Genomic DNA, 13925 nt, shown 5'->3' with positions numbered 1-13925 from the left:
CTCTCTTCAAACTACCAGTTGTATCGACGTACTTTATTTATCATTCTACAGGACTACTCTCGTTGATACAACTCATACTCGTACACACCAACACAGATCATCAAAGTTAAGCAACGTGGAGCCTGGTCATTACTAAAATGGGTGACTAATTTGGGAAGTCCAGGTGCTGTATTGTAGGAGGACGATGGCACCTCCCTGCAAAAAGTTGCAAAAACCTAACATCGTCATCTCCCGTAACGGGGATATACATGCGACTGGGGACTGCTTGTGAATTTCATACTGCCATTTGGAGGAAGCCGGTTAAACCCTGAATAGATTTGGTGCTGACTGCATACACACACACCAACACATTAGTACATTGAAGACTTTGTCCTTTCTTCCTCTTTTGTCCCGACGACTACTAGCTATAAACATGTGTGTGGACAGGCAAATTACGACATTGTAAGCTTGCGTGTATGTCATACGTGTGTGTGTTGCTATAAAATGTTTCTGCCGAAGACATTTCTTCGGGCCGTATGTAGTGGTCACTACATATGTACAGCAAATTAAGGCACAACAAATGTACAAAAAAAAGCATGATTGCTCCTGCTGATTGTCTATTCATGCGATATTTAGGCATGCCATTCGAGCAACCTGAGATTTTTATGTGAAGAACAACAAGAAACATACTGTTGACTTTTTCTTTCTAATTATTTTTTGTCTGTTTTGTTACAAATCTTTGTAAAAAATAAACAAATCGAAAAAAAAAAACCTGGAACTGAATTTTCGGTGACACTCTCCGCTCTAACCAAGTTCCATCCGGTTCTCGAGAACTCAACGGCTCGACTCTCCCAAACATCTTAACTCCCGGCCTTATATAATCTCATTTATGCAAATTAATGCACATTGGAACCTACTGATTCGTCGCCTTCTCGTCTTCCATCGCTCAGGTTTCGAGTTCGCACATGCAGCCCACCTCCGTGACTGCAGTCACATTCAATTTTCAAAGTTGTTTTGTTTTTCTTTTCAGATTGACTGACCAAGATTTCGGGGAATTAAATAAATTATTGCTATATTTACTTTTCATCGCCATAAAAAAAAAAATTACTGCTCAAAGGCAGCATGCATACCACAGATTTATCCAACATAAGTCCAGTACAAACAGGCCTCAGCAGAAATAACCTTCTTAGTTACACGCAATATGGTTTCCGTTCTGCAAGATCTACTGCAGATGTGCTAACGGTTATATCTCATAGGATTAGTGAATCTCTTGACAAAGGCTTCCTTTCTAGGGCAATTGCTCTTGACATATCAAAGGCCTTCGACAAGGTATGGCATAAAAGCCTACTTCACAAGATCTCCAGCTACGGTATAACTGGAAATGTTTTCTCTATCATTTCTCTCTGATAGGCTCATAAGAGTAGTGATCGATGGACAAAAATCAGAGGCCTGCAGTATTAATGCTGGAGTCCCTTAAGGGTCCATCCTGGGCCCAACTCTATTCCTGATCTACATCAATGATCTCCCTAAACACATACTTAAATCATTCGTTGACATCTATGCTGATGACACAACCATCTACGGCAACACATCAAAGGCTGTAAATGACAAAGTTCTCTCTGATTCTCTCTCCTCTGATCTCAAGCGCGTGGTTCAGTGGAGGAAGACGTGACTGGTTACCTTTAATGCATCTAAGACCAAACTCCTATCCTTACATCTTCAACGCTCTGATCCCCATCTGGCATCAATTGAAATAAATGGCTCTCGTCTTGGAGAAGCCCCATGTTTTGACAAACTTCTGGGCTTGACCTTTACTCCTGATCTGAAATAGAACAGGTACATCAAGTCTGTTGCCAAAGTCGCTGGAAAGATGGTGGGATCCTTCTACCTCACTACTGATGCAATTCTCTATCTATATAAAAGCCAAGTACGTCAAAGGATGGAATACTACTACCATATCTGGGCAGGAGCTGCTAAAAACAGCCTATCCTGCCTTGACAGAGTACAAAATAGACTTCGTGGCTTAGTGGGGGGATGCCCTTTTCTCTTCCCTGCAACCTCTGTCCCACAGGAGAGACCTTGCAAGCCTATCTTTGTTTATCGTTATTTCCATGGCAGGTGCTCGTCTGAGCTCCAATCTCTGGTCCCCTCTCGCCAATCTTTTACGAAAAACACCCGTCTAGCTGAAACCACTGTCAGTAATTTTCACCATCTGTGCCTAAATCGAAACAAAGATTCCATGAACAAAGCTTCTTTCTTAGAACTGCACGCCTGTGGAACTCTGTTCCGTCTGCCTGCTTCCCACCTAACTACAACCTGGATGTCTCCAAGTCCAACATAAACAAATTCCTGATGAACTGCCCCCTTAAATAGGCACTTTTATTAAATCCCCTCACTAACGTACTGTACATGCAATAACCCTTATCCCTGAGTGGCTTCCGGGCCTTGATAAGTGGTAACCACCTTGTAAAAAAAGGAAAGACAAAAGTTTATAGAAGCTAGAAGTAATTGTAAAAGAGAAATAGTGACAGCTAAGAGAGAATATACTGAAACTACCAAAAAACATATCGAAGCACAGAAATTAGGAACTCATGATTTCTGGAAAATCTACAACAGTGTAGTGAATAATGGACAATCAACAATTTTCCTAATATCCAATAATCATGAGGTTATTTGCACAGCAACCGAGAAGGCTTACATGTTTGCCAGTCAGTTTGCTTCAACTTCTACATTAGATGCAACAAACCACTCCCTCCCTGATTTTCCTTTGCAGACTGACACCACACTAGATGATCTGAAAATCACCCCTCTCAGGTGTACAATATCATAAAAACCTAGACATCTCAAAAGCATGTGGACCTGATCTCATCCCGGCTGTGCTATAAAAAAAAATGCTCCGCTGAGGTTGCTTCAGTCCTCTCCAAACTTTACAACAAATACATTGAGGAATCTTACTTTCCTAACTGCTAGAAAACTGCTTCTGTGTTACCACTTTACAAAAATTCTGGCGAAGAAACTGACCTATTAAATAATTGCTCCCATTAGCCTCCTCCCTCTTTTCGCCAAAATATTTGAATCCATAATTAATCAAGCTCTAGTCCATCACCTTACAGATGCTAAACTTCTGACCGACCAACAATATGGATTTAGGCAAGCCTGTTCTACATCAGATATCCTAATTGTAATCTCTGAATGCATATACTATACACTGGACTAAGCAGGGGAGGGTAGAGCGGTAGTCCTAGATGTATCTAAGGCTTTTGACAGGGTATGGCACGATAGTCTTCTCAGGTAAATCAGATCATATGGTATCACTGAATGAATACTTAAGATAATTAAATCCTTCTTAAATAAGAGAAGAATCCAGGTTGTCCTCGATGGTCGTACATCTGGTATAAATGTGGGTGTACCTCAGGGTTTGATCCTTGGGCTTTTATTATTATTTTATTTATTTATTATTTATTAATGACCTTTACTATTATTCCTTTATTATTTATGAATGACCTTTACTATTATTCCTTTATTATTTATGAATGACCTTTACTATTATTCCTTTATTATTTATGAATGACCTTTACTATTATTCCTTTATTATTTATGAATGACCTTTACTATTATTCCTTTATTATTTATAAATGACCTTTACTATTATTCCTTTATTATTTATGAATGACCTTTACTATTATTCGTTTATTATTTATGAATGACCTTTACTATTATTCCTTTATTATTTATGAATGACCTTTACTATTATTCCTTTATTATTTATGAATGACCTTTACTATTATTCCTTTATTATTTATAAATGACCTTTACTATTATTCCTTTATTATTTATGAATGACCTTTACTATTATTCCTTTATTATTTATGAATGACCTTTACTATTATTCGTTTATTATTTATGAATGACCTTTACTATTATTCCTTTATTATTTATGAATGACCTTTACTATTATTCCTTTATTATTTATAAATGACCTTCGTGATAAAATTGCCTCTGAGATGAGTATATATGCTGATGACACCATGCTCTATAACAGGCATAAGGGGAAAACAAAAGAACACATATCTAGGGCAATGACAGAAACACTAGAGGAAGACCTCTAATCTGTAGTGGAATGGGGATAAAAATGGGTGGTCACATTCAATACTTCCAATAATAAGCTTGTTTCCTTCAATAATTATAAGAAACCTTTTCAACTACCAACAGCTATGGCTAAAAATACATCATCTGGAAGTACTTCTTTCAAACTCCTCAGCTTAAAGTTCACTGGGAACATGAGTTGTAACAGATACATTGAGAGCATTGCCAAGGCTGCTGTGAAGGTAGGCTCTCTCTATCGTGCTAGAAAACTACTTATGCCTGAAAGTATCCTGTACCTGTAAGACTACCATTTGCCCATGTATGGAGTACTGTGGTTACATTTGGGCTGGTGCATCTGTTACTAGTCTCTTACTCCTGGACAGAGTTCAAAAGAGAGTCGCCAACCTGATAGGTCTGGAACTGTCATCTAAGCTTCAACCTCGGTCCCAGCAATGAAATGTTGCATCCCTCTGCCTGTTTTACAAGTATTTTAATGGTGGATGCTCTGACGAACTACAATACCCCTGACAAACTTGACAAGCTGCCAAATCCCACCCAGTAGAGTTCCTTAGATGTAAGAAAGTTTTCTATTCTAATAGTTTCTTCTCCAGAAGTGCTAGATTCTGGAACTCCCTTTTGGGTTCATGTTTTTCCAACTGTACTGACATGCAGAAGTTCAAGTGTAATGTGGATAGACATCTTGCTGCTCGACTCTCTACATAGTATCCCTAAAACTACTGTTCTCGCTAGTAGCCCCCTACATCAAAGTGGCACTGTGCCTTGTTTAGGGTGAAAATGGAATGTTCCTTCTTTCAACAGATCATTTTGAATATTGATTATTGATACTTATCGAATACATTCTAACACAAAACCTAAGAACACTACCAGGCACATAAAGTACTTTCATGTGAAATTTTAAAATTCATTGAATGACTAAATTTGATGTATATATATATATATATATATATATATATATATATATATATATATATATATATATCAAATTTTAGTCATTCAATGAATTTTAAAATTTATGATGTGAAATGTTTCAGTTTCAGATCAAAAGATTTTTATTATTCTATGTAAGACAAAGAATATATTTAAAATATTTTAACTCCTTATCCTATAGGATTTCGATGTCTACCATCCCTTCAGAGGAGAAAATATTAGCAAATAGTTAGAGATGGTAGACATCGAAATCCTATAGGATAAGGAGTTAAAATATTTCTAATGTATTCTTTGTCTTAAATAGAATAATAAAAATCTTTTGATCTGAAACTCAAACATTTCACGTCATAATTTTTTAAATTCATTGAATGACTAAAAATTGATTTATTTGCTCTATCTTGTATATCGAGCAATTCTTATTAAGGTGGGATAGTACTTATAGACAGTAATGTCTTGTAAATCTTATAATCACAGGTTTCTATACCAGCTGATTGTTAGATAATTTTATTCTGAAGTATATATATATATATATATATATATATATATATATATATATATATATATATATATATATACTGTATTAACAAAACCAAGACTTCAAAAAATGAATTGATAGCAACAGAGAGTGTATTTCATTTTAAGTTACAATTGTTTCCGTACCAGTCGGACAATTTCAAGCATTATGGCGTTTGAAAATTTTCACATAACCAGCATTTCTTCAGACTTCTTAAATAAAACACATTCTTGACAATAGAAGATTGTTTAAAGAAAATTCCCTTAACGGAAATGAAGCATGCGAAAAAATTTACCCTGGAGACATCCTTCATCAAAAGCCCATTCAAATATTAATATATCACCTAATTTTTGTATCCTTATTTAAAAACAGTCAAAAGAAGTTTCCACAAAAACCCATAGCCATTTAAAATCTTTAAATAATACCATTCATTGAATTCCTAAATTAGATTTCTATATGTCTTTATTTCACATAATTAATTTTTTAAAAAGAATTTTAAAATTTTTATTTCTATATTTATAATATTGTTACATGATAACGCTAGAACAACCTTGCTATAACGTTACGGTTAATTTTTAGTTTCGTATTCGCTCATTTGTGGCAACAATGTTTACAAATATCGATTATCTTATTACTTAGATTTAAGACCAGTTTAGGGTTATTATTTTATTACATAGGAAAATAAAGGAAAACAGTACCTTATATTTATTAATTCTCATACAACATTCCAAGTAAAGGGTCCTATTCTATTTTTCATTATTTAATATTTTAAAATTCTTTATCGTTCTAATCAAATACTGTTCCATGTAGTTATGAAAAAACTAATTACGAAGGGAGATAATCCATTACGTTGTTAACTACTAGTTGAAGAATTATGTGGAAATAAAGGTCCTATTTAGTACTTATAACAGTTAAAGGGAGACAACTAAGGCTGTTTGATGTTTCAGGTCTAGTAGATACTAGAAAGCGTCTATGATTTATTAAGTAATTTAATTAAACAGATACAGAAAAAGCTACGATAGCTTATTTAACAAATTAAGAATCTAAAATATATTTTTAATCTTAAAATTGATTATTTACTCATGGGTTTAACCTACACCTACTATTCATCCATAATCTACTTAGGTTAATCATGGCTCCAAAAACCAAAATTACAATTCGTGTATTGTGTTTTTGGATACCTAAATAAAATAATATATATCCTCTAATAATTATTCAGACAACAAAACAACCCAATAGCTACAAATGTGCTTCACTCCGATGAGAAGGTGTATACTCTTGCATTTTTGGATAAAAACATTTAGAACAAGCATAAATAAACCAGCAGGGATTTTACAAGCTTTAGATGTCAGATAACAAAATCAATTTATTTCCAATCCCTTAATCCTAATTTAATTTTTTAATAATAATTGCTAGTTTATTGTTAAGTTGTTTTATTGATCTGGAAAGGGTACCACTTATTTCACCATCAATACTGCTACAACTAAATACTAAAAAATGCTCACGGTTATGGAACAGTGTTTCCAGTCTTTGTTGAGCTTTATACTTTATCTATATTTCTTATCCAGTTTAAAATAATAGAAACCATATTTGCTTATTAGATTTGGATCCTTCGTTTAGACTACATCATTCCCAGCTATTTAACTCTACATTAAAATTTGATCCTTGTATTCGAGGATCCTTATTGTTATAAAAAGTTACATTTAAGGCGTGATAGCACAAACCTATTCCTGTGAAGACATCCCTGGTATGGAAACAATTGTAACTTAAAATGAAATACACTTTCTGTTGCTATCAATTCATTTTTTGAAGTCTTGGTTTTGTTTATACAGTATATTAATGCTCAATTATGAAATATGATAATTTTGTGGCTTACTTTTTAAGTCATCTCTCTTTGGCTTAAAACTTATTGGTATATGAAAATTTACTGAATTATACATACCCAGTAAAATTCAGTATATTACAAACAAGTCTATATATATATATATATATATATATATATATATATATATATATATATATATATATATATGTGAAATGGGTTAATAAATTCCAACGAAAGAAAGATGTATATTTAAATAAGGGAGTAGTCACCAACAATGTGTATATTTTAACATTATTTTATTATTCCGTGTCTTGGTTTTTCATTTAGAATTATGTTTGGATCATTGTAATAATGTTTTTAAGTCACATTTGAAAATAATTTCTGACGAGGACGCATCACAGACCGTCTGAAACGCGCGTAAACGATTTCAATGACTTAAAAATATTATTACAATGATCCAAACATAATTCTCAATGAAAAACCAAGACACGGAATAATAAAATGATGTTAAAAAATACACATTGTTGGTGACTACTCCCTTATTTAAATATATATATATATATATATATATATATATATATATATATATATATATATATATAAGCAATAAATGTTACCAAAGGCGAAATAAGGTACTCTTCTACCTACATAAGAATTTTTTTGTGTTTTAAATTATTTTTAAGTGTTTTTGTTTTTTTTTACTGAAAAACAAAAACAGCACAAGTATATTGAATTAAAACGAAATAAAAAAATTGTGGCGTCATTAGTTGAGCCTCAATAACCATTCAAAAATCAAAAATTAAATAAAATATTGACAGAAACATATCGAATAAATGTCACCAATTATGCGAAAATATAATGTTTGAGCAATATTTTGTTTAATTTTCGATTTTTGAGTAATTATTGAGGCTTGACATTGTTCTAATGAGACCACGGTTTTTTTTTTCATTCTATTTTGACAGACTTTACATTCGTTTAATTTTTAGGTAAAAATACTTTAAAATACGTTAAAACAGGTCGGTAAAAGAGTAACATATATTGCCTTTGTAATATATTGGTTTATATTGGAGGAGATGATATATTAAAACGTGTCATGTGTTATCTAGTGGATGTAAGATATTGTTCTTTTAACAGACAGATAATAAACATATAAATCGTATGCATGTTGTTAGCCAGAGGACATGATATTGACATGTAAACCGAATCATGTTGTATCAGACTTATCACACGGGATATTTTTACAGTTCATATGTAAGAAGAATAATATATGCTTCATACCTTTTTCTTGAAGAGTTCTTCTGTATCTTCCCGCTGCTCCGTGACGAACCATGAAGCGATCAGCACCATATAATTGAGACATCTGTTCCTCTTTGTGAAACCATTAAAACAACTCTTTATATTTTTATAATATAAATTTATTACAGTTGTCTCAAATGGTTTTCACAGGATCTGCAGTTAGTCTACATTTTTTGTTCATACAGCCCGCTGTCTGTCCACCCCTTTCTAGACGTCTGTCCGCTCTGGTGGTCAATCCTCAACTCTCTGAATCTCTCCAAAACCAACTACATCATGTGTTCTCTTACGTCACCTAATTACGTGTCCCATACCAATCTAATCCACAACTAGTTATTTGTTTATTCAAAACCCCAAAATAATGTTTACATATATTTTCTATTTTCACATTCCTTTTGCGATTCACACGTGAATCATTTCTCCCGCAATTTAATTGTTTATTCTTCTAATCATAATAACTGATCCAGCGACCATCTGTCGCTCAAATCAATTAATAAGAATACAATAACAATAATAATAATAATGTTTTGACCATTGACCCCGCTTGCCACAGTTAACAGATACTACGCTATGATCACAGCCTAAAGGGTCAGAACATTACACTCCTTTCCCCCCTATTTTCAAAAATGTACGGCATACATTTTTCCTATACGCCCTATTCTCACCTTATTCTTCACACCTGCGAGCCAGGAAAATGTCAGATAATATCTCTGCTATGCATTTTCAATATATTTTCATTCGTTTTGACAATAAATATACGGCGCAGACATATGTTTTCTATGTCTCCTGTCTTAAATAATTTATTCAGCCGGACCCTTTTTTACGGTCCATATGGCATCATTCAGGGATGTGGGTAAAGTAACCTCATGTTCGTTAACAGCTGTCACTCAGCCATCCCATGCCAATTCCAATATCAAGGCGCCTCCCGCCTTATCTAAAAAATAATTTTGACGGCATCTCATCTGACAGATTTCTGACTTCTTTTATACAGGCATTATTTGGTATGTCTGTGTGTTTTTGCTTGTTGACAAGATGTGCATGATGCACATAATTCTTTAATTGTTTTATCCATATGTGGCCAGTAAAATCTAGCCTTAATCATTTTGATAGATGATTTTATTCCAGGATGTGATACTGAATGTAAGCTGTCGAAGATAGATTTCCGTAGTGTATATGGTACAAAAGGTCTAGGGTATGACGTTGATGTATCACATAACACAAATTGATCTTTTCCAGATAATGTGAATTTCTTTAAGTCTGCTACCACCCAAGTAGAGCACGCTGGTGCCTTTTCAACGAGAACGAGGCAGAGTTCACTGAGTCGACGTCCACAGTACACACGTGTTTTGACGACTGGTATACTCATGTCATCTTACCATGTTCGCAGTGTTAACAGAAAATAAAATAATCCTTCAAATTAGTATTTGTGTTGTGTCTTATTCAAACGGGATAACAGCAAATATTACATTACCAAAGGCAGGCTGGTAGGGGAGGAGTCAGTAAGCAGGGTGACTAGGTGTAAGGAAGGGTTAAGGAGTGAGAATTATCTTTTACACTGTAGGGAAGAGGAAGGTGCTGAAGAGGATGGTAGTAGTGGTTTTGGTTTTGTGACCTAAATCTTTGGTCAGTACAGTAACATTTATTTCTTTGTATATTTATTTTTGCACTGCTTTGTTTGCTTTTCAAATAAATTCCCAATTTAATTTGATAAGTTTTTCATGTTTTTCCATTACTGTCTCCTAAATTTTTGTCTATAAAATATATAAAGGGAAAACATTAAAAAGTTTGGCAAATTAAAAAGAAAATTATATCTTCATTTAAAATTTTTTTTTTTAAATTAATTTCTGAGTTGATTTATTTTATTATTCCGGTTTCGTAGATCTAAATTCTGTTGTTCCGGTTTCGTCTGCCCGGTTTGGTCGATTTGAATTTCCGCTTCCGTTCGTAAGAAGCAGCCGACGCAATGCATGCCGGGAAACAAAATGGCCAACTCGTGTTGATGTTCGAAAGTCAGGTGAGATTCTTATTTCCGTATTTCTTGTTTATCATTTAAAAAAGAAAAGAAGGCAAAAAAAACAAAAAAAGCGGAAAGATAAGACCTCGACCGATTTTCAACCCGTCTTTAAAAAGTGGGACATCTTTAAGATGACACTATTTTAGTTCTAAACAAATAATTGTCGTCTTTTTTTTTTTCTCGTAAAGGTGTTGGAACATGGTGAAAATCTTTTGAAATAACATTTTTTTTTTAAATTTTAAAATAATTTTATTAATTTAAACATTTGAGTAATTAATTATTTTGTATTTTTATTATTAAATAATAATTAAAGTGTTTTAAACTATCAATTTAGAAAACCTTTCATTATTAATTTACTGTCACACCTTCTTTAATCAAAACAATCTTCGACATTGTTTTTAAATATTAATTATGGCGAATCGAAAGGACAGGCGCACATCAAACAATGTCGGATAAAAAAAATAATTCGATTTTCTTACAACAACAGGAGATCTTATGCAGAAAAGTTACCGTGTTGAAAAAAATTACATTATTATTTAGAAAGCCATTCTTAACATGGGAAGGGAAACGTTTTGTAACTATTCTAAGTGTTTAATATATAATCGACAAATCGAATTTTTTTACTTGGTTTCCACCTTAGCATCTTCCTTTTAAAATGACTTCACAAGGTTTTCAAGTATACTGAAAGCGAATATCGCATTTAACATTACAGACAGCAAATAAACAGTTTTCCGGATATTGAGCAAAATAATTCTTTGTTATAAGTGGTGGCGATTATTGTACGCGCAAGCGCGCATATTTTGGTGAAAAAAAATCCGACGAAAATATGCGCATATAACAATGGTCACTACTACTTGTAACATAAGAAATGACCTTGCTTATTATCCGGAAAGCTACTTATTTGCGGAAAATTTAAATGTGATATTCGTTTTCAGCATTCCGGAAAACCTGATGAAGTCGTCATTTTAAAGGAAATATGTTAAGGGGGAAACCAAGTAAAAATTTACGGGATTTAAAAAAAAATATATATTGTTTTAAGCAAAAACAATATTACATACTTAATTGTCATATCGAAAATAGGGTATTATATAACAAAATATTTTATTGTAGATTTCGATGTGCTATAAAGGCGAATCTGTAAACCGTTTCCGTCGCAAAAAAATAGTTTTCATGATATGAAGAAATTACTTTTTCATTTAAATTTAACTTAAAATGAGCGCGCGAGCGTCGACCATATGCGCGCTTGCGCGTACAAAATGGCCAGCCATGATAACATAAAATTACATGGTTTAATATTTAGTAAACTACTAATTTTAATTTTTTACCAATACTACACTGTGACAAGGCAGTTTGGTACGCGAGTGCATATTTAACAGCCTTCGTTTATGCTCACACGTAGCGTAAACGAAGGCGCGGCTGTGAAATGGAAAATAGTCCCAGAGTTCAGGGGTTAATACAATCGCGCGCTTGCGCGTACAAAAATGGTCAGCCGTAATAACACAGAATTACATGGCTTCGTATTTGGAAAACTATTTTTTTTCGTCTAATTTTAAATTTTCGCCAATACTGTGACAATGTAGTTTGGTACGCGAGTGCACATTTAACAGCCTTTTTTATGCTGGCGCGTAGCGTAAATGGAGGCTGGGCTGTGAAATGGAAAATAGTCCCAGAGTTAAGAGGTTAATACCATACAAACGGTAAATTTGCGACGGAAACGGTTACCATATTCTTTTTAAGCACACCGAAAACTACAAAAAAAATTTTTTTTTCCATACGAATGTGAGACGAGCCTTAAAGTAAAATAATACAGATTTTTCTTTTTTTTTTTTTTTTTTAATTTCCTGGTGTCTTTATTGAAAGATGAAAACGGACAAAGAAATCGAAAAAAAACTTTTCGGCAATAAACACTAAAAAGGAATGCCCCCCCCCCCTGTCTCAGGTGGCCAGAAAGTGGGTGCTCATTTTAAGTTAAATTTACATGGAAAGGTGATCACCCACTTTTCGAAAAAGTTAATTTTTTCATATCATGAAAACTATTTGGTACTCATGCAGAGAGTGATCCGCCGTGCTGAAATAATGTTATTATTTAAAAAGCCATTCTTAACATGGGGAGGTTTTGTACCTATTCTGTACTTTAACCTTACAATTGAATAAAAAAAACAAACAAACATATAAGACTTCAATTAAACTTGGAAATACGATTTAAAAAAATTATAAAAAAATCTCGAAAAATTTTTGGGTAAATGTGTAGTTTAGCGGCGTAAATTATTTGACAGACAAAAAATTATAAAAACTATTTCATATAAAGACCCAAAGGCTGAAATAAAACTAGAAAGAAATTGATTTAAAAAAAAAATTTCTTTTCAACATTTTTTATTAGAATAAATGTACGCCAATCGAGGCCGCCATATTGTTTTAAAATTTGGCCTTTCTAAAGTTTGACAGATTTCTAAGGTTTGACCAAATTTAGCCTATTTTACGCCCTTTCATTACAAAAATGGCGGCCAAAACAGTTCCAAGAGAGTAAAAAAAAAAAAAAAAGAAAAAAAAGGCCGAATTTGGCCTTAAAAAGGCCAATCTATCAAACCTTAGAAAGGCTAGATTTAAAAAATAATATGGCGGTTGCGATTGTCGTATAGTTAGTCTAATAAAAAATGATGCAAAAATGATAAAAATGAAATTTTTTTCTGGTTTTATTTTAGCCTTTGGGTCTAATAATGTGTTTTATATAAAAATAGATAGTTTTATAACTTTTTTGTCTGTCAAATAATTTACGCCACTAAACTACACATTTGCAAATGTTTCATTATAATTATTTTGTTTGAAAACAAAACAAAAAACAAAAAAAATTATTTTATAAAAATCCAATGTTGCTATAATTCAAAAATTGAATTATTAAAATTGTCTTTAGCAGACTTTTCAATAAATGTTTTAACAATTATATTTCGATACATTTTTATTCAATGTTTTGGTTTTCAAATATTTTTCTGTTCAAAAAAATAAAAATCTTGTTTGTTACTTATTTGCCGAGTTATCGCCCCCCCCCAACAATGGCCGCTGTCGACATACTGCAGAAGTGCTGTGTTTTTGCTTGAAACAGCATTTTTAAAATAATCCATCTGTCGACTGTATCTTAACAAGCACTCTGTCCTATACTTTCACGTGACAAATAAGCAAAATATATCGTAAAGCTTGAATTTCAATTGGAAATACTAATTAAAAATAGCACGGTAACTTTTCTGCATTAGCACAAAAAATAAAAATTT

At 32.9% G+C, this 13925-nt stretch overlaps 1 protein-coding gene across 1 annotated transcript in view; it reads left to right on the top strand.

The window, feature by feature from the left end:
* The first annotated feature begins 10533 nt into the window (after positions 1-10533).
* Positions 10534-13925, top strand: part of LOC145266929 (ubiquitin carboxyl-terminal hydrolase 8-like) — a 140578-nt gene continuing 137186 nt past the window's right edge. Inside the window, exon 1 of the mRNA XM_080122728.1 lies at positions 10534-10659. The gene's annotated coding sequence lies outside the window, so the exon portion shown is untranslated. The remainder of the gene's footprint in view (positions 10660-13925) is intronic.

The sequence above is a fragment of the Euprymna scolopes genome, chromosome 42 (genome assembly GCF_053919585.1).
Source record: "Euprymna scolopes isolate OS-2025 chromosome 42, ASM5391958v1, whole genome shotgun sequence".
Lineage (NCBI taxonomy): Eukaryota > Metazoa > Mollusca > Cephalopoda > Sepiida > Sepiolidae > Euprymna > Euprymna scolopes.
The sequence above is the reverse complement of the archived record's forward strand: the minus strand, read 5'-3'. Positions and strand labels throughout refer to the sequence as shown.